The following is a 21,245-nucleotide window of genomic DNA, read 5'->3' as shown; positions in this document are numbered from 1 at the left end:
TTCTGAGACGCTCAAGCAACGATCTTAGTATCTTTTTAATGAGTTTTGCATCCGATATCTTCTTCGCGAAACTTACCATGAAATTTCTCAGGTCGCTGATCTTGGTGCAAAACTCATTCAAAGGTTCATCCTCTTGCATCTTTATTCCTTCAAACTGAGAAACTAACATTTGAAACTTGGCAGATTTTATAATTTTTGTGCCTTCGTATGTAGTTTTCAGTATTGCGCATGCTTCTTGAGCAATTTCACAATGTGAAATTCGTGAGAATTCAAATGGTAAAAGAGTTTGACAAATATCATTTAAGGCTTGACCATTGGAAAGACGAGTACGTGTTTCAACGGTAGTCCATTCAGCAACTGTTGTAGTCGGTGGGGTCCACCCAAACTCAACAATATGCCAAACGTCTATTGATTTTAAAAAGAATCTAATTCTTGCTTTCCGATAACTATAATTCGAGCCATCAAAAGCAATAATAGAATTAAGATTAAGAGACATGATATAAAAACAAATAGGAGTCTAGGATCCACTCAGGAATTTAATCCAAAAACGAGTGAACCTGCTATGATACCAATTGAAAAATAAATATGACTCCTAATGTGTGTGTGTGTGTGTGTGTGTGTGTGTGTGTGTGATCACAACCAAACATGCAACCAAAATATGTAAAGCAGTAAAACAATTAACTCATATATTTTGGTCACGAAGTTGAAACTTTTTAGACAAAGAGAAAACAACTTCGGGGAAGCCAAACCCATGAAATCCACTATTCAGAAGAAAAAACTAGTTACAAAGCAGTCGAACTCACATAACCTAATGCAGTAGTCATACCTTTAACTCTGACATATACCTATACGTGAACGCCTCCCTACCAGACCGCTTGTCTAATGGGTTCTTCAATGGACTCCTTTAACTTAGGGCTCTTCCCTAAGTTAGACTTCAATGGTTGATCAAATCACACAAATATTCCAAGAAAGCTAGTACATCTAACACAGTGCAAAGACAAAAGGGAACACGTCTGATGATGGCATATAAAAATCTGGCCCTACGAATGGTGATATTCCTGTTTCTGGAGAGCGGCCATAAATTCTACATCATGATACGAGCTAGAAGCCGGTGAGGAGATTGCAGCCATCCAATGGGAATGTTCCTCATCTCTTCAAGGCCTTGAGGATCAAATAACATCCTCAAGTCTTCAATGGAGGGGGGTTCCACATGATTTGGCTAAGGAAGTCCAGGAGCTACAATTATAGGAATGTGAGTCACATCACTGATAAGATTAGCATCAACTATGATTGATTGGCCACTAGGGGTGGGCGTCGGTTCGGTAGGCGGTTAATTCGGTCGGTTAACTGACTTTTGTCGGAATGCAATCGGTGAATTTATTTTGGTTAAGTCGGTTAAGCGGTTAATAGGCGGTTGGTTAAATCGGTTAACATTCAGTTAAAATGGGTAATGAAACGACGTCGTTTTGATTTTTTTAAAGGAAAAAAAAATGATCAAAAGTTTCATTCTCACTAAAATGACGTCGTTTCGTTTTATGTCGGTTCAGTTAAATCAGTCGGAATAGAAGACGGTTCGGTTCGGTTACCGCTTAAAAGGCGGTTCGGTTGCTAATCCGGCTTCCGGAATAAAATTTTATACCGACTACCGAACCGAAAAATTAGTCGGTCAAGTCGGTAGGCGGTCGATGGTGGTTCGGTTTGGTTCGGTAAGCGGTCGGTAGGTGGTAGGCAGATAATTTGCCCACCCCTATTGGCCACAGACTTTGGTCTTCCGGATGGGATGTATCGGGCTAACCTTGTCAATCTTCAAGTTAGCATAAAATTCTCGCAAAAGTCTAGGATAGACTGTGTTGGAAGTGTACAAGCTTCGCTAATTATTTTCTTGAAAAATATGGTCGATGAGATCAAATGGAGGCACCATCACATCCTGTCTGACAATGGCCCATTCTATTATGATGGTCCGTTGTTCGATCCTTGCCTTTGCAACTGCAATCTCAATCTTTGTCCTTCTATCTGTAATATAGAACAAAAACAAATATATCTAGAATATGCACCAATAATCCAAATAGTTAGATCCCATTTGCATGTCAAAAACAATATGACCAAACTAATAGCATAAGCATGCAGAAATAATCTAGTCCAATAATAATTGCACATGGAAAACTAATATAGGACAAAAAAATAAAAATCATGTGCTTGCATGCAATTAAATACCAAAAATAGGATCATAGTAATGCAATAAATATTACAACCTCAGCAAGCAAGCAATATAAATATTCTCATGAATATTGAACAAAATTATTCCAACCCTAGCAAGCATTTAATCTCAAAAACAATTTTCACAATAGCAGAATATTCCAAAATCCATATATTCTCATAAACAAATAAAAAAAAATTGTAAGGGAAAGAAGAACATACGTGGAATATTGGTGAGAAGAGATAATGCCAAAAAAAAAAAAAAAAAAAAAAAAAAAAAAAAAAAAACCCAAAAACCCAAAACCAAAAACCAAAAACTCAAGAGACACCATGAGAACTTGAGAAAGAAACAAAAACAACTCCAGAGAAGAATGAGGTGCGGCGGCTAGGAGAGAAAGTGATAAGTTTAAAAACCTAGGTCGCGCGTTCGGACGGTCAAGATGCCTGTTTGGACAGGCCTAGCTGATTAATGCACTAATCAGTGTGTTCGGACTCTAGCAACCTAGGTTTGGACTCTCCACCAAAAAAAAAAAAAAAAACCAAAAATAGAGAAAAATAGCAGACAACGGAATTTTTTTAATGTTAGCTTCAGAACACGCATGTATTTAAAACTGAAAACAAAATTAAATAGAAAATTAAAAATATGTAAACATATAATTGAGAGTCAAGTAATTAATGAGCCAAAGAATCTTTGCAGATGAAAAGTTTTGAAATATTTTACTCAACTCTTTCTATGCGTGTCGTGTGTGGAAGCTTTCTCAACAAGGCATATGTTCACTGATAAAGTTGAAAACACTTAATTTTCCATTAGGAGCTCTCTGTTGTGTAATTACTATGTGTTTGATTTGAGGAAAAACTTAAACAGATAGATGTAATATGGCTCTTTGGTTATGATTATTTGTTATAGAGGTTCATGTTATGATTTCCGCTATTTAGGTTTATGTTTTTCACTTCATAGATGGATAGATGTCATACTCTGATTATCATGTACATGTTATGGGGCATGTGTCATATGTTGGTTGAGGGACACATCGTCGTGCCATTGTGATGACTCGTTTTATGTTTGTATAAAAAAAGAAAAAAAAAGGGGGGGGGGGTCGTCACAGCAAATGGTATCATAGCAGTTAGCTCTAGGATTTTTTAGAAAAGCAAAAATCTATGTTTGTATTAGAATCTAGGATAACAAAGAGCCTTTGGAATTTAAAAGCTTTAACAAAGACAAAAAGATTTAAATTAAGATCTTTGTGTGCATTGCATAATTATGGTAATGCATATGTTTGGATTTGTGTTGTGTACGTAGCATAGCTCTGTGTAGACAAGCTATGCCACTTAGACAATGACCTCTTCCTTTGTTCGGAAGTGTTGCATGCGTCTCGATTGATTCAAGTGCAACACCTCGATTGAGTCGTGTTGGTAGAGAATAAAGCCTTAGGTCAAAACATGCGTGGTCACTCTTGTGATGACGCTATTATGGGTAGTCCTAGGTGTCTAGTAGCTTAGTCTTTTAGAAGAGTCTAGCATGATTGTGTTAGGCTATTGGCGATGTAAGAGATAGCTTCTCATGAGGGTAGACTAATAACCGTCCTTTGAGAAGTGATGACTTATTCTTAGGGCGCATCGAAGGAGACTCGAATCTTGAAGAGCACCTTCAATTCAAGGAAGCTGCCTAACTACAACTACGAGGATGAACCATAGCAAGGAGACGACCATCAACGAAGATAACTACTCAAACGACGAGAGATGCATCCTCTAGGGTGTCGACCTATTGGTACGAGTTAGAATAATAAAATGTTAATGTGAAGCAAGCTAAACAAGTAAATAACTAAACATGATAAATCTTTAGATGTCTTATTTTAATAAATCATGAATTTAAGAACAATTTTAAAACTAGTAGTTAAGTTAAATATGACTATTTAATAAAATTTATGGCTAAGCCAAAATACCTTTGAAACACGATTTCAAACATAAGAATTAACTTAAAAGTTAGTAGTTCAAACATGCTTTATGTGTAAAGTATAGTGTTTAACACAAATGATTATTAAAGTAAAGGTGATAGTTCAAATATGAACTTCAATATATAATTGTACGTGTTAGAGAAAGCTATTTGAATTAGGTCCAAGTGTTAGAAAGAAGTTAATTGCTAGTTGATCTTTGGTGAAATAATGGTGTCATAGTATAATTTCAGTTGTAAAACAAATATTAAGTGTAAATTTATGGTTTAAAGGTACTGATGCTGGTGAAATAGTAAGGAGTTAACAAATTGGATAGATAAAATGTTGAGAATAAGCCACCAATCAGGAATAAGGAGCAAGTTAAGGCCTTGTAATATTAGGTTAAGTTTGAAAATTTCAATGGTTTACCTATTTGAGGATGCTAGTACCTAAGATTTAAAGAGAAATAGATCATAATATCACTTAGTGAGCCCACGCTAAATCTTTGGTGTCTTATAGGTCAAAATTGAGGCCAATTGGAGATGATCCAAGTATGATTTTAAGAGTTTATAAAGTAAACGATATAGGAGATTCATGTAAAGCAATTAAATTGTTGTTGAGGTTGCTTAAGGAATAAATTTCATGACTAGAGTCTTGGGGATAGTTTGCCACAATGACTAATAGTTTGAGGCTCTAAGGATAAATCAAAGTATATTGTATAGAAGAATGAGAATGATTCACCTTAAGTCATAGTTTGGATAAAGAGTTTTAAACTAAGGAGGTGAGAGTTAGTGAATTGACTTGGACTTGTAATAAAAGAGACAAGTGGTACTTGTAAGGTTTTGTATAGTAAAGTGATATATGAGTTAAAGTGATTGAGGATTTTAGAGGACGATGTAAGCTCATATGAATAAAGTATAAGTTAACTGAGTGTTGGGACTAGATAAGACTTTGAGACTGAGGATAGGATGCTTGATGCAAATTATTTTTTAGGACCGTTGGGATAGTTTCATGTAAGCATGTGAGATTAAAAGAGTTGTCTACAAATTTCGAGGACGAAATTTTTCTAAGGAGGGGAGGATGTGAAGACAAAGAAATTAAATAGGAGATTTATCAATTAATAAATTGTATTTATTAAATAGATGTGACTAATAATTGTATTTCAGGTAATAATAATTGTGTTATCAAAATAAAATAAACTTAAGATAAAATAATAGAAAGTATAATAATTATTATAGTGGGTTCTAGTTGAATAAATAATTAATTACATTAACAAAACTGTGGTTTAAATATATGTAGGGTAAAGTATTAATTATTAAATGATAAGATTTTTAATATAGTGGGGTCCTGTAGTAATTTAATAAAAGTTGGGGCTTAAATTAAAGGAAATCTCCCCCTTGCCACTTGTCAGCTTGTGATTGGTTTGGAGAAGATTGCATGATCTCTTCCCCTTATTTCTTCACCAAACACGTCTCTTCCTATCTCTATTCCTCTTTCTTTTCTTTTCTCCCTTTTCTTCTCTCCTCTCTTTGGATCGCACGACAGTTCCTTTCTTTCTTTCCTTTTCCTTTCTTTCCCTCTTCCTCTTCTCCCCCGCACGCACATTACCCCATCCCCTATTTCAGTGCCCAAACCCCCTCTTCCATTTCTCCCTTCTCCTCTTCCCTTTGTCTTTCCTCCTCTCTTCCCTCACTATCTCGCACGCACAACCCTTTCCCTTTACCTTCTTCTTCCTCTCTTCATCTTCCTCTTGTACACCCACACACACCCTGCATCTGTGAGAGAGATGAACTGAGATTGAGAGACTTTGATGAGCGGAATGCAGAGTTGGAGATCTTGATTGGAAGATAGAGCCGTGATTTTCGTGGGTCATGCTACTTGAAGGAGAATCAAAGAAGGTAAAATCCCTAACCCTATTTCCCTGCATTTTTCAGAATACCCATTGCCTAAATAGCATAAATTTGTATCTTTATCTTCTGGCTTTGATTGGGAAGAAATTTAGGGTTTCATATTGATTTTTGGGGGAGTTGGCCAAATGGTGTATGTCTCTTGGGATTTTGGTTTTGTGATGCTATATTTGTGTTTGATGATTTTAAAATGAGGTTTTGGATTTGTATTTTAGAATCATTGTTGATGGGTCTTTCCGTTTGGTCTTTTTGGCTATTGATTGAGGTGTGATTTTATGGGATTAATTTAGTTTAGAAATTCTGAATTTTTGAAGCCAAAATTGATTGGGTTTGTTGGTGAAATTTTCTGGATTTATTGTTGGCTGAATGAGTCTTTGAAGTTTGATTCTAGGTGAATGACCATATGATATTTGCTGTGGATTTGTAAATTTGATTGATGATTTTAGTTAGTTTATTGGAACTTTGAATGGGCTTACATGGTGGCCGGATCAATTGAGTTGTTGTTTGGGTTTGTGTTGAAGGGGTTAATGCTAATTGAAAATGGTTGAATGGTTTGGTTAGTCTCTTGTAGTGGCCATGTATGAAGAGAGTGATTTTAATGGGTGTTCTTGATGGGATTCAAATCTGGATTTTGGATTGATAATTTGATGATGTTGGATTTTTGATTAAGTTCCATAGTGTTGTTTTAATGACATTGGAGTTGGTTTTTGGCCTTTGATGCTTGTGGGTGCCTAGGCCCTTGATTTGGAGTTGATTCGGGGAATCCCTTCTATGTGGTAGCCGAATGGAGTTTATGTGGTGTTGATTTAGTAACTCTTGATTTCTATGGCTAAGGGATGTATGGGTTGAATTGTGTAGATTGGTTGAGGATTGATTTTCATAGAAAATTGATGAGTATGTGTTAGGCTTTGGTGAAGTTGGATTATGAGGCATGTGGGACCTTGAAAGTGAATGGTGGTTTAAGGATGATAATTGTTATAAGATGTTGGTAGAAGTTATTATTGATTGGGCTATGTAAATTGATGGTTAAGCATAGTAGCTGATGGCTAATGCTTTGAGGTGAACTAAAGGAAGAGTCTAATAGAATAAAAATGAAATATGTAAGGATTATAGTATGGGCGTCATAGTTCATGGTAAGGAGCTATTAATTTAGTAAATTAAATAGGATAAGTTCCATAATCTAAATTACCTAAATGGTTAGTAATTAATAAAGAGTAAGTGTTAAGCAATAGGCTCTATAAGTTAATTATCGGAATGATTACCAAATTAGAAATAAATTAAGGAAATATATATATATATATATATACATATAGGCTTGAAATCCGTTTAGAGTAGTAATTAAGTAACTAATCCACCTATTCATGTACACTAAGTATTTTAGTGTATCTTTGGATTGGGTTTAAGCATCGTATATTTTCATGTATACATGTATATAAATATATACATATATATGAGTTAAATATATATTGTTATCTTAGTAGGTGAGTAAACAAGTTATAAAAGCATTAACAATGATAATGTGGCATGATAATAATAATAATAATAAGTAGTTAAATAAGATAGCAAACGTGTCATGAGATAATAAGATGAATAAAATGATAACCTAATAATAGTTTAGGAAACTTAACTAGACTTAGACACGGGTAACGCAATGGGTGAGCACACGGATAGTTTAAATGCCATAGAATGATTTCCATAGTATAGTCTAACGTTATAAGTATTTGCAAGATTGTGTCACAATTGGAGACTTCGATTGGTTCTCCAATATAGAGTTTGAGTGACTAGAATCTAGTGGAAGTTAGAGTCAAGAGTCCAATGCAGCCAAGATGAGTATTCTACTCACTGAGAAAACTAATTTTATACAATTATGGAATTGCAAAATATATATTTTTTACAAATCCGAACCAACTGTATGTTGAATTATATGTTTTGGATAATTTGAGTAGTTTCGATTATGTTCAAATCATATTTATGAATTGTTGCATGAATGAAGGGTGTTGAATTGATTTAAAGTGTTTGAATGTGTATTGTGGTTGGGATTTAAATTATGTAAAGTAGAATGATAACAATGCATGTTGATTGATTCATTGTTTGAAGAAAGCATTATTTGCAAAGAGTAGGTTATAGAGTTGGAATTGTAAAGCATTTGTGTTTTGCATTATCAACGAAGTTAGTTATCTTTGTTAAATCTAGTACCCAGGTTCCCTTCTTAGGAAGACACACATATTCCCAAGCAACTTTAGCACCTTTGGTGCTCAAGTTAGTGCCCTTCCACAAGAATGATCTAAGGTTTGTTCAACGTGCTTGATCACTATCTAAGGAAGGATAGATAAGGAAGCTCAATAAACTTGGACGGCGAAGAGTCGTCTTCACCAGTTCTAATTTCCCAGCATAGAAAGGGTTCTACACATCCAACTTTTAGGCTTAACCTGATTTTATCCACTAGAGTTCTACATCTGAACCATTGAGTGAGGAAGAGATCAATGGCACTCTAACATATCTAACTGGGAGAGTATGAACACTATAACCTAGGGTTCTCAATGTTTATTCTCCTGCATTCACTGGTAGACCACACATGAGGACATGAGAAAGGCGTGATAGTTCCTTGAATAGATTAAGGCACTGAGTGACTTGGGAGATAGAGTTGACTTCAGCCTACAGAAGATGAAGAGGCCATCTGCCAAATATAAGTGTGATATTTAGTGACTAAGATTATGCTTTTCTGAGTGTTCCAAGTCGTAGTTAAATCTAGAAAATTAGAGTGTTTTGGTATGGGATTTTCAAGTAGTTGGTCGGTGGAATCCAATGAGTTTGAGTTGCGGGTGGTGGGAGGCGAAACAGGGCTTCGTATTCGTGAGTATTGTAAAGGGAGGAAGAGGTCTATTTTTTTGGAAAGGGATGAGCTAGCTTGGTTGGTGAGAATCCTTGAGGATTTGGTTAGAGTGGAAGACTCTCGGGTATTTTGGAACCAATCTCTACAAGGGTTCCCTTGGATTCTAGCGCAACGTTGCTTCAACAGACATGGTGGTTTTCTGGTGGTTGAGGAATTCATTGGTAATAGAAGAAGTGATTCGATTATCGTCCCGGAAGGTAAAACTGGTAAAGGTTGGGAGCTTTTTGGCTCAGAGTTAAGAAAGGTGTTTGAATTCTTTAGAGCTGGGTCCAAACCAGTGGCAGTAGATATTAAGGCCCAAGCGGGGAAGGAGAAGAGGAGAAGTTATGCAGAGGTGCTGGCGAGGTCGGCACCACCAGTGGAAGAGCCTTTTGGTGTTGTTTCGGAGCAGGTAGCCAAGGTGCCGAGGTGGGTAAAGGAACTTTTGGAGGGGAGGCATTGTGAGGGGATGCCCACGTCCAATTATGGACAAGTTTCAGTGTTGGGCAAACGGCGGTTCATAGCTCCGTCAGCTTCTTCGGCTCAGGTTAATCTTCCGGCAAAACTTCCTTCCTCAAACGGTGTTGGTCAGGATGCTGAGAAGGGGTATGAGGCTTCTGACATGACTTGCCTTCTTGGTGATAGAATCGATTTTCTCAACCTAAGAGATACGTTGCTGCAGCTAAAAGTAGACGTTGGTGCTTGCTTGGAGAGGGCAGATGGGTTGTTGGGCAGTGTGGAAAATCTGGCAGAGTTGTCCTTGAAATCTTGTCCAACGTGTATGATGGATAATTATTTGGGATCTCAGCTTAAAAGTGTAGAAACTTCTTTGGGTGGGAATGGTTTAAGGGCTGGTGTTTTCTCTAGTTATGTTGGGAGATCAAAGCCCAAGTCCAAGACTAAGCCTAAGCCTAAGCCTAAGCCCAAGCCAAGGCCCAAGGCAGTTTTCAAGTAAAAAATGAAGTTGGACAGGGGCGTGGATCCTAAAGGCGTGGCTCCAGCCTAGCTAATTTTGCAAGCCCAACTGGAGCTAGAGGGTGTGGATCAGCAGGAGCAGGTATGTCTTGAGCCCGATCCTAAGGGCAAAGCTATTGCCCAACCGATTTTTCAAGTCCTTTCTTGCTCGGACCGGTTGCCAGTGAGAAGTGAAGCGGGTCAGTCTAGCGAATTAGAGGCGTCGAGATCTTCCGGTGTTCCTCTAATTGTGCCGAGATCGTCGTTGCTCTCTGGTATCTCTCTTTCGATGGGTGGAACAGTGGGTCCTGCGGTTTCTTTGGATCCGGTGGATTTGATGTCTGTTGTGACTAACGGCGAGCTAATGGAAGTCATGTCGCCGGCGAGGGTCCAACCGGAGCTGAACTTGGCGGTGAGAGAGAGCAGGGTCGACGCTCTGGCAGATTTTTTTTCAAGTGCCGACAAATTTGCTCAGTGCGGTGTCTGAAGGTAGGGCTCGGATGTCTAGGCTTTTTGGTCCTTGCGCAGGTAGTGGCGGGGGAGGATCATTCGCTGGGAAATGGAATTTTTCAGGGGAGCTGCCTATCTCTGGGTTGAACGGGTGGGGGTTGCCGTTGATGCCTCTTCAGGATTATCCTTGTATGCAGGCAAAGGATGGTGTGGGGAATTCCAACAGCCAGCATACTGGATGTTCAGATTTGGTGGTGTTTCAAGAGGGTGATCAGCCTAATGAAGTGGCAGATAGTGGGAAGGTTTTCTGGGACGTGGATGTGGTGGAAAGAGAAGGTTCGGTGGGTTCGGTGTCTCCTCTAAATACCTATTCCAATTCAGAGGGGGATCTCTCAGGTTACTCTGATTGGGTCATTCAGCGTGCGAATGAGATTTATCCCATTTTAGGGATTTCGTTTGAGGGTCATAAGTTACAATTGCTGGATTTCTTGTTGTTTATTGAAGAGGATCGTCGTTTAGGTGAGGAGGGTTCTCTGTTTGGTGGGGGAAAGAAGGGAAAAAGGGAGGTTAAGAATTTGGAGTGTTCCATTAACTACGATGCTAGAGGTTCATGCTCAAGCCGCAGGAAAAGGAAGACGAGAGGGCATCGAGTTGTGTTATGAAGCCAAGAATTCTGTCATGGAATGTGAGGGGGCTGAATAAGAAAAACAAACGACTAAGGATTAGTAACTTGCTCAGAGATTGGAAGACGGATATCATTTGCTTCTAAGAAACAAAGATTCATGGTATTTCGAGTAGCTTTGTGCGCAGTCTCTGGGGCTGCAATCATGTGGATTGGTGTTGTCTAGACTCCTGTGGGGCATCAGGAGGTATTTTGATCATGTGGGATAATAGGGTGGTGGAGAAAGTTGATGTGTGTTTGGGGGTTTTTACTCTCGCTATTTCCTTTAGGAATGTAATGGATCGTTTCGTCTGGGCTTTCGCAAGTGTTTACGGTCCGAATTCTGATATGGATAGGAGTCTGCTCTGGGATGAGTTGGCTGGGATTCTTATTTGGTGGAGCTTGCCGTGGTGTATAGGAGGCGATTTCAATGTTGCTCGTTTCCCTAGTGAAAGGTCTAGTGAGGGTAGTAGGTCTGCTATGAGAGAGTTCTCTGATTTTATCTCTAAGATGGGTATCGTGGATTTTCCTCTTGCTGGGGGTGCTTTTACTGGGTCACGTACTTTTGATCCCCCTGTGTGGTCTAAGATTGATCGTTTTCTAGTCTCCCCTGATTGGGAAGCTCGGTTCCCTGTGTCGTCTCAAAAGAGGCTTCCTCGCCTTTATTCAGATCACTTTCTAATTCTTCTTGATTGTGGTGACTTCTCTAGTGGGAACAGGTCTTTCAAATTTGAGAACATGTGGCTTAAAGCAGAAGGATTTGTGTGGAAGGTGAAACATTGGTGGGATTCTTACTCGTTTCAAGGTTGTGACGTCCCACATCGCCTGGGAATGAGGATGGGCTTATATGTATAAATGTACCCTTTATGACACAACACGTTTTAAAGCCGTGATGGCAATGAACCTATCAGAACTCCGCAGTTAAGCGAGCCGCCGCGAGAGCAATCTTAGGATGGGTGGCCTCCTGGGAAGTCTGATATGGGGAGCCAAAAGCGGACAGTATTGTGTCATTGGGGGTGGATCGTTACAATGGAACTCCTAGTTTTGCCTTAGCTTGTAAACTAAAGGCATTGAAAAAGAATTTGAAGATTTGGAATGAAGAGGTTTTTGGTAAGGTAGAGAGGAACAAGATGAAGTTGTTTGAAGAAATTCAGGCTTTTGATGCTATTGAAGAAAGTAGGGCTTTAGTTGTGGAGGAGCTTCAGAAGAAGACAAAGATCGTCAGAGAGATAGAGAGGTGTTCTTTTTTGGAGGAGGTGAGCTGGCGGCAGAAATCTAGAGTCTTATGGTTAAAAGAAGGGGACAAGTGTACTAAGTTCTTCCACTCCATAGCAAATTCAAACAGAAGGTTCAACTCTATTGACTCTTTATTGATTGGAGATACTCTTTCTTCTAATAAGACAGAAATTGGCGATCACATGGTTGAGTTCTATCAAAAGCTATTTCATGAGCCGAGTAGGTGGAGGCCTAGGGTGGACGGTATTTCCTTTGATTCTATTTCAGATTCTGATGCCAGCTGGTTGGAGAGAGCGTTCGAAGAGGAGGAGGTCAAGAAGGTAGTGTTAGCTTTGAATGGTGATAAGGCACCGGGTCCGGATGGCTTTTCTTTGGCCTTCTTCCAAGCGTGCTGGGATGTCGTGAGAGTGGACATTATGAAGGTTTTTGATGAGTTTCATGCCAGAGGTCTGTTTGAGAAGAGCCTGAATGCTTCGTTTATTTGTCTTATTCCGAATGTTCCAAGGGCTAACTCCATCAAAGATTTCCGGCCTATTAGTTTGGTGGGAGGCATCTACAAGATTATTGCTAAAGTTCTAGCAAACAGATTGAAGTCAGTCTTGGAGAAGGTCATTTCCAAATCTCAGAGCGCTTTTATCAAAGGAAGACAGATTCTTGATCCGATTCTTATTGCTAATGAATGCATTGATAGTAGGCTCAGATCGGGGGTTCCAAGCATCATTTGCAAAATGTACTTGGAGAAAGCTTACGATCATGTTAACTTGGAGTTTCTTTTGTATATGTTGAGGAGGTGTGGCTTTGGGGAAAAATGGTGTAGGTGGATAGCTCATTGCATATCAACTGTGGGGTTTTCGGTGTCTATCAATGGCTCCCCTTTTGGTTTTTTCAGTAGCTCTCGAGGTCTGAGACAAGGGGATCCTCTGTCACCCCTTTTGTTTGTTTTTGTGATGGAAGCCTTGAGCCGTATGATCTCAGCTGCAGTTTATGGGGGTTTGTTGGAAGGTTTTAAAATAGGTGACGCAGATTTTTCGCATCTTTTGTTTGCAGATGATACTCTGATTTTTTGTAGTGCCCTTGATTCTCAGTTACGTAATTTGAGGAGTCTCTTCCTCCTATTTGAAGTAGCTTCGGGGTTGAAGGTTAATTTGGCTAAGTCTAATTTAATTCCAGTGGGGCATGTTGATCAAGCGGAAAGGCTAGCTGACATTTTAGGGTGTGGGTTTGCCACTTTGCCGGTTAAGTATCTCGGTCTTCCTTTGGGGGCCTCCTATAAGTCCACGCATATTTAGGACGGGGTTGTTGAGAAGATTGATCGTCATTTGGCTAGTTGGAAAAGGATGTATCTCTTTAAAGGTGGTAGAGAAACCCTTATTAAGAGTACCTTAGCCAATGTGCCTACTTACTTTTTGTCTCTGTTCCATCTCCCGAGGAGTGTTGCCGCTCACTTAGAGAAGCTACAACGGGATTTTCTTTGGGGTGGTTTGGGTGAAGAATCTAAATTTCACTTGGTGAGGTGGTCGAAAGTCTGTTCCCCAATTCCAGATGGGGGGTTGGGTATTCAAAATTTGTTATTGTTCAACCAAGCTTTGTTAGGTAAATGGTTGTGGCGGTATGGTAGAGAGAGAGAAGCTTGGTGGAGAGTTGCGGTGGATGCCAAGTATGGTAGTTTGTGGGGTGGGTGGTGCTCCCGCGAGCCTGTAGGTGCTCATGGGGTGGGGCTATGGAAGAATATTAGGAAAAGGTGGGGGAGTTTCTTTGGTTTCTCTAGATTGGAAGTGGGGGATGGGGTTAGGACAAAATTTTGGCATGATCTGTGGTGCGGGGATAGGGTGTTGAAGGAAGCTTTTCCTGCTCTTTTTGGTATTGCTCAGATGAAGGATGCTTCCGTTGCGGATAATACGGAGGTTTTGGGAGGCTCTATCCAGTGGAATGTGAGCTTTGTTAGAGAGGCGCATGACTGGGAAGTGGTGTTTTTGCATCCTTCTTTCATGTGTTACATTTAGCCATGGTGAGTAGAGATCGTGCTGACAGGCTTAGGTGGGTCCCTTCCGAGAAATGGGTGTTCAAGGTTAAATCCTATTTCAGCTCCTTGGCCGGTGGTGAGGTTAGTCAGTTCCCTTGGAAGAGTGTGTGGAGGACTCAGGCTACTTCGAGGGCGGCATTCTTTGCATGGTCGGTAGCCCTTGGTAAGATTCTTACAGCGGATAATCTCAGGAAGCGAAAGATCATCATTGTGGATAGATGCTACTTGTGCAAAAGAGACGGGGAAACTGTGGACCACCTTCTTCTTCATTGTGATGTCGCTTCTACTTTGTGGAATCATGTCTTTCCTCGGTTTGGTATGTCTTGGGTCATGCCTAGGAAAGTTGTCGATTTATTTTCTTGTTGGTGAAAGGTGGGTAGGTCAAGGAGTGCGGCAGTTTGGAAGATGGTGCCTCTATGCATTCTTTGGTGTGTATGGAAGGAAAGAAATACTAGGTGTTTTGAAGACTTGGAGAATTCCATGGAGAATATTGTTTAATCGTTTTTACATTTGTTGTATCTTTGGACGGAGGCTTTGTTGTCACCCGTGTCTATTAGCTTTTTTGATTTTCTTGTTCATTTTTCTTTGCCTTCTTAGGCGTTTCCTTGTGTATACTTCCAGTGTACTTAGAGGGGCGCCTTACGCTTTTTTTCCTTATATAAAATTTCATTTACATATAAAAAAAGAAAAGAATTGTAAAGCATTAAGCATGTGCATAAAACCCGAGGGTAAGCTTCTTAATGAATTTTAAGGGTAAGCCTCATAAAGAGTTCAAAGGTAAGCCTCATAAAGTGCTCGAGGGTAAGCCTCTTAATAAATTTTGAGGGTAAATCTCATAAAGAATAATAAGACTATCATGAGCATGCATAGCATAGTTTACATGTGTGTGTCGTTTTTATGATATGTATATTTCTATTTGCATGATTTAAAGGCATTGAGCTTTGATATACTTAGATTACTACGCTACTGGATTTGAGTAATGTAAGTGTCTTGCAGTAGGTAGGTGGAATGTCATTTGTTCTTCAGTAAAGACGTGCTTGCATATTAGAGTTTCACTCTAGTGCTCGCATAATCAATTGTTGTTCAAAGGCACGAAGCTATAAGGCACTTGACACGAAGTTACTTACATTTGGCAACGTTGTATCTTTGTATTGCTGAGTAAGATGCCATTGATTTGTGCTTGATGTACTTAGATTACTACGCTTGTTGTGAATTTTAATTGTATTCGCAAGTGCACGAATCGTTTGCAGTTAATGGATTGCAAGTGCGAGGTCGATTCCACAGGGAATTGTGTTTTTTGAAAACAAATTTATGACTAAATTAATCTAATCCTAACCTAGTTCCAAAAATTAAGAAATTGTTTTTGCGAATAAAAATCAAGAGCATAAACAAATTTAAAGTGAATTTAATCAAGTAAAAAAAGCACTAAGGTATTGGAATCCGCACTCATAAATTCATAGCAACATATTACCATGATCAATAATATTTCCTAAAGTTCTCACAATAAAATCTTAAGTATGTTTTACTTTTGCTTCAAACAATTAATCAAAACCATCCCATGTATCCATTCTTTACACAAATCACAAAAGAAATCAAATTTAAATTAAATAACCAAGTATATCCGTAAATCACAGCAAGATATCCAGTTTAAATCAAAACATTAATTGTATCCGTAGAATAAATCACAAGGGATATCCAATTTTTTTTTTAACAAAGAAAACCAAGCACAACCAATTTTATGAAACTATCTTAAATCATCAAATGTATCATTGAATCACAAAAGATATCGAAAAATCATTCCACAAAAATGAATTGAAGTAAAACAATTGGAAAATCATACTCATTAAAATTGAAAAATATTACATTACCTGAGAATAGTGTTGCTAATCATACGTGAGGCTTCATCCTCAACCTTAGTTGAGAGTTTAGCCTCTTATGACTAAAAATAAAATGTTAACTTGTATTAAAAACATCAAAAACAAAAACTTACAAAAACAAAACGTTGCAAGAAGAACGGAGACGCATGAACGACATAAAAATTTGCTCTCTATCTTCACACACTTTTTCTTGAGACCTAAAGGTCTATTTATAGGGGTAAAACAAGCCCTAGAAGCCCTAGATATTCTAGAAAAATCAGAGGTTAGTCTTCTAGTTTGATTAGGAGACTCAAAACTCAATCCAAGAAGGAAAAGGACTCCAAATTCGGCCAGATTTGCGGTCTTTTATTGCGGGGAGATTTTGGCATAGTAGACGTCCAAATTAGGAAAATCCTATTTTACAATGATTTGTAGTATTTTGGTTTAGCTTTCCAACGCCGCTTGATTCACCTTAATCCAATACTTAAGCTGAAATTTATGGCCAAATATGCAGAATCTGAAATTTAATCCAATTCGATTTTGACTCCAATTAGAGAAATTCCGATTTAATCATTTCATTGATTTGGTTAAACATAACCACATCATCTAGGTCTTCTCAAAGTGTGCTTTCTTACAAGCTTTACATTTTTCACCTTAAAGCTACCATTTTCTTTTAACAACCTACAAAACACTAAAAACACAAATCTAACACAAAACATTAGATAAAGACACAGCTAAAAAATTAACTAATGTAAATTAAAGGGTTTAAATATTCAATATTTGGCACTCATATACGCTATTGGATTTGGGTAATGTAAGTGTCTTGCGGTAGGTAGGTAGAATGTCATTTGTTCTTCAGTAAAGATGTGCTTGCATATTAGAGTTCCACTCTAGTGCTCGTATGATCAGCTGTTGTACAAAGGCACGAAGTTGTAATGCACTCGACACGAAGTTACTCACATTTGGCAACGCTGTGTCTTTGTACATTTGAGCCACCAAATACAAAAGTATTATAGTAGGTGGGAATGTATGCAGTTGCTTCGAAGGTGGGATGACTGGAACTTTTATATATGTTCACAGCTACATAGTATGCTTTAAATGTTTTATATTAGTCAGTGTTTGCTATATCAGCTACGGGGGTTTTCAAACAAAATTTTTGTAAATTGGTAGCTGTTATAGTATACGCGAGACTAAAAATGAAAAGTTAGTTATTTGCGAAAACTCAGTGAATATTATACCTCTAAGGTCTTAGTATATTATTTATGCTAAAATGATGGGCTCATAATTCTACCTGTGCGGATGCGGCAACCCTCTAAACCGTGTAGATTCTGATGTTGTGACTGTAGGTACTCCGGTATTGTGGATACTTTGGTAGCAGTGTACTCAGGATGTTATGATTGAAGCTCGCCGCTATGGTCATAATTGCTGTACATTCGATAGAATATACATAAGCTCTTTTCATTTAAGACCCTTATGCATATTAACACGTCTAGTAAAAACTACTCATAGCATTAAAACATCACTCATGAAACAATACTATACATGATATGCATGAACTGAGTTTATTGTTGTTTAACTGTGTTTACTGCTGCTTTACTGCGTTCTGTTACTGCTGTACTGCTGTTGTATGTATGTTCTATATTACATGCTCCATGCTCTATGCTCTGTGCCTAACCAGTATATGTTTGTCTACTGTATCATGCTGTTACTAAATCAAGTTCCCTCAAAACTAAACAAGTCCAACATTTCATCAAATACTTTGAAATCATTCAAAACATAGTTTCTTCATAAAACATAAACAGTTTCAACATGACATGTTCTCAAACAATTTGCATAATTTAAATCCCAACCACAGCACACTCAAACACTTTAACTCAATTCAACACATTTCAGTCTTGCATCAGTTCTTAAACATCATTGTTTTAATTGTACATAATCAAACTATTCAAATTATCCCAAAACATATATTTCATCATACAGTCGGTTTGGATTCATAAAACAATATACATTTTACAAATCCATAATACACAAAAATATATTTTCTCAATGAGTAGAATACTCACCTCAGATCGCTTGTACTCCTAACTTCAAATGACTCTAAGTTCATCGCAATATACCGCTAAAAATACAACACATTGTGTTATTTAGTATCCTAACCAATAACCGCTCTAAGTAGCATTTTTAATTGCTCAAAAGCTACACTACTATATTACCCATAAAATTCAAGGGTTTACTTTACTACTCATTAATTAACTAAACCTATACATAAAATTATTCTTAGGTTTACAATTAAAATCTCCAATTTATACAAATTACAAGCATTAGGACCTAACCCCATAAATATCTATTTTTCATGAAAGCCATAGGTAATTTGGAATTAATCAACACACTAAATGCAATAAATCAAGAAATTAACATTCTAGGGTTCAAGCACCTAAAAGCCCTAATTTAATTCAACTCATCAAATTTAGGGTTTCTCACCTACTCTTCAACAACCCTAAAATTGAAGTTTAGTCCAACAATAATCAACCCAAAGCTTGAATATCATGAATGAATTTATTGCAAATAAAGACCCCATGTCCATTCCAATAATTTCATTACATTCCTAAAATTAACCTAACTTTGAGAAATATTAGGGATTACGAAATTACCTCCAAATAATCGATAGATTGGAAGTTCTAACACCAATAATCGTTACCCAAAGCTCAAAACTCGGGAAACTTCGATTTGGAACAACACCCATGCCAAAAACCGAATATCGTGTTAAAGACATGAGTAAGAAGATGAAAAACACATAAGAGGTAGAGAGGAGAAGAGACTTACGGTTCAGCCCAAAAATAACAAAAATATAACTTCAAATGCTGAGACTCATAGCTTGCCCATAATCCATGTGAAAGAACAAGAGAGGAATGAAGAGTTTGAGAAGCTTGAAAAATAGGCTAGTTGTGCGTGAAGACTTGAGAGCTTGCTTCTTCCTTTCTTTTTGTTTTGAGTTAAGTGAAGAGGTGCTGAGTGCAACACGTGAGAAGTGAGAAAAATCAAAAGTGTTGTCTTAAGTGTTGAAAAGTTAAAGTGTATAAAGAAAAGAGAAAGAATAAGCCTAAGGTTTCCTATTTTTTTTTATAAAAAAACTAACGTGTGCTTCTTTTGTTGACCAGATCTGCTCGTTCTTTTACACATATATTTTTGCTTTTCCTTTTCTATTCTTTGTCTGATTGTTTTATTTGTTTGCTTTAAGTTTACCTTCCATTTCCTTTTCTTGTCTTTTAGTCACCTTACAATTTCCCTTTTTCTTTTATCTTTTATTTATTTATATTTCCTATTATCATTTATTTATTTTACTCTTAAAATGCCAACTAATATTCTGGACATTACACATGCCTATAAGTCAACGCCTTCCAATCAGACTACTTGTCTAAAGAGTTCTTCGATAGACTCCTTTAGCTTAAGGCTCCTTCCTAAGCTAGACTTCAATGGAACATTGATCAAATAACACAAATACTCCAAGAGAGTTAGCACATCTAACAATTTCTGCCTAAACCCCATTTCTTAGCATAATAGAAATTACAGGTTCCTTACAAATAAGCAGCCTAGAAGCCCCTTTAAATAGGCTTCAGAAAACCTAGTTCTACTCAAACTCGAATTCCAAACGCGGGGTTCGAACCTGGCCTCTGGAGTCCGGACCTGCAACTTAAAACTTCGAGTAATCACTGAAGCGCGTCCAGACTTGCAAGCCTAGCGTCTGAATAGTTCCATAAACTACATCCACAGTCCGCTGTCACCGCATCAACGTCTGGACCTTCTTACAGACTTTTGCTCTCTGTGGCTCGCATCGGCTGGGCAGTCTGGACCTTCATAGGACTTTTGCTCCCGGTGGCTCGCGTTTGCTGAGCTATTCGAACCTTCATAGAACTTCTGCTGTCAATGGCTCATGTCCAGATGGGCTATAGGGAAAACTAACTGTTTGAGCTGTAAAGTCTCCAGAATATTTCCTCCAACAAGAACTTGTCTTCTTTACAGGTATTATGTGCATATTCATGTCTTGATCAGTCCATTCTATATTGGAATTAATATTCTGGAATATTCTTCTGGAGGATTCTGGAAATACGGTGTCCCTGTTATAGCAGTCCTTGATATGGAAGCGTTTTTGTCAACCATAATGTAGCCAATAACAATAAACCAACATTTGGAATACAACGAATGAAGTCTATCACGACGGTTGTAGGTGTTGGACTAGTGGATAGTCTGTATTTTGAGTAGATATTTTATATGTATGGCTTGCATCGTATGTGACACGCATTTTGTACAGCCATTCTTTTGTTTAACTAATATTTTAATTAAGCTTTAAACAGATAGACTATGTATTTGCTCTATTGATATAATCTACACTTGTTCGTCTATAAGATTTAATTCTGCTGCATAGTTAATATACAATGATATATCAGGTACATGTTATGGAATGTGTACTATGAGTTGGCTTTGTGATTATTCGTCAAGCCATTGTGCGAGTCTGTTTTGTATAAAAAAAAAGGGTCGTCACAGCTAGGGTTTCATATTTGTTTATTCCCGATTCCTCTCTCCTGTGTACAATCTTTTTCATGTACAACTTCTATGCTCTGACGTACTACCTCCTTCTTTTTTCTTTTTTCTTTTGAGAATGCCCTCACTTTACAGAGAGCCTATATGCACTTTCTCCAATTCTATATTTTCTTTTAGTTCCTAATTATCCCAAGGGCTAAAAACCATGCGTGAGTGTAAAGTAGATTCATAATCATATGTATAGTACAAAATACGTACATACATAACATGTGTAAGTGGTTATCCCCCCCTCCCCCGACCCCCACTTACAAGATCATGGGTCAAACGTTCAACTCCCGCTAAACATTGTGTGTTGGTGTAGAAAAAAAAAAACTCAAAGTAATAATCGCTATCACGTGCAAACTGACTAACAAATAAAAGGTTAGCCGAAACAGATCGAGAAGGAAAAATATTTTTCATATGAAATTTGGACAATTTATTAGCAAGATAATAGGAACCAATATTTGAAATAACAAAACCAGCACCATTTCCTACTCCAACATGATCCCTGACATAATTTTCATGATGAGTAACCACTACACTCTAGAATCGAATCCCTTAATGCACAAGATATGTTTTCT

General features: G+C 37.9%; 1 long non-coding RNA gene across 1 annotated transcript; it reads right to left on the bottom strand.

The window, feature by feature from the left end:
- Positions 1-761: 761 nt before the first annotated feature.
- Positions 762-19,055, bottom strand: LOC133882913 (uncharacterized). Its single transcript, XR_009902753.1, has 5 exons — positions 18,910-19,055; positions 18,738-18,806; positions 17,378-17,511; positions 1,796-2,013; positions 762-1,236 (listed from the first exon to the last, which is right to left on the bottom strand). It is a non-coding gene; the product is annotated as an uncharacterized LOC133882913 (long non-coding RNA).
- Positions 19,056-21,245: the final 2,190 nt, after the last annotated feature.

This window comes from Alnus glutinosa, chromosome 11 (assembly GCF_958979055.1).
Source record: "Alnus glutinosa chromosome 11, dhAlnGlut1.1, whole genome shotgun sequence".
NCBI classification, from domain to species: domain Eukaryota; kingdom Viridiplantae; phylum Streptophyta; class Magnoliopsida; order Fagales; family Betulaceae; genus Alnus; species Alnus glutinosa.
The sequence above is the reverse complement of the archived record's forward strand: the minus strand, read 5'-3'. Positions and strand labels throughout refer to the sequence as shown.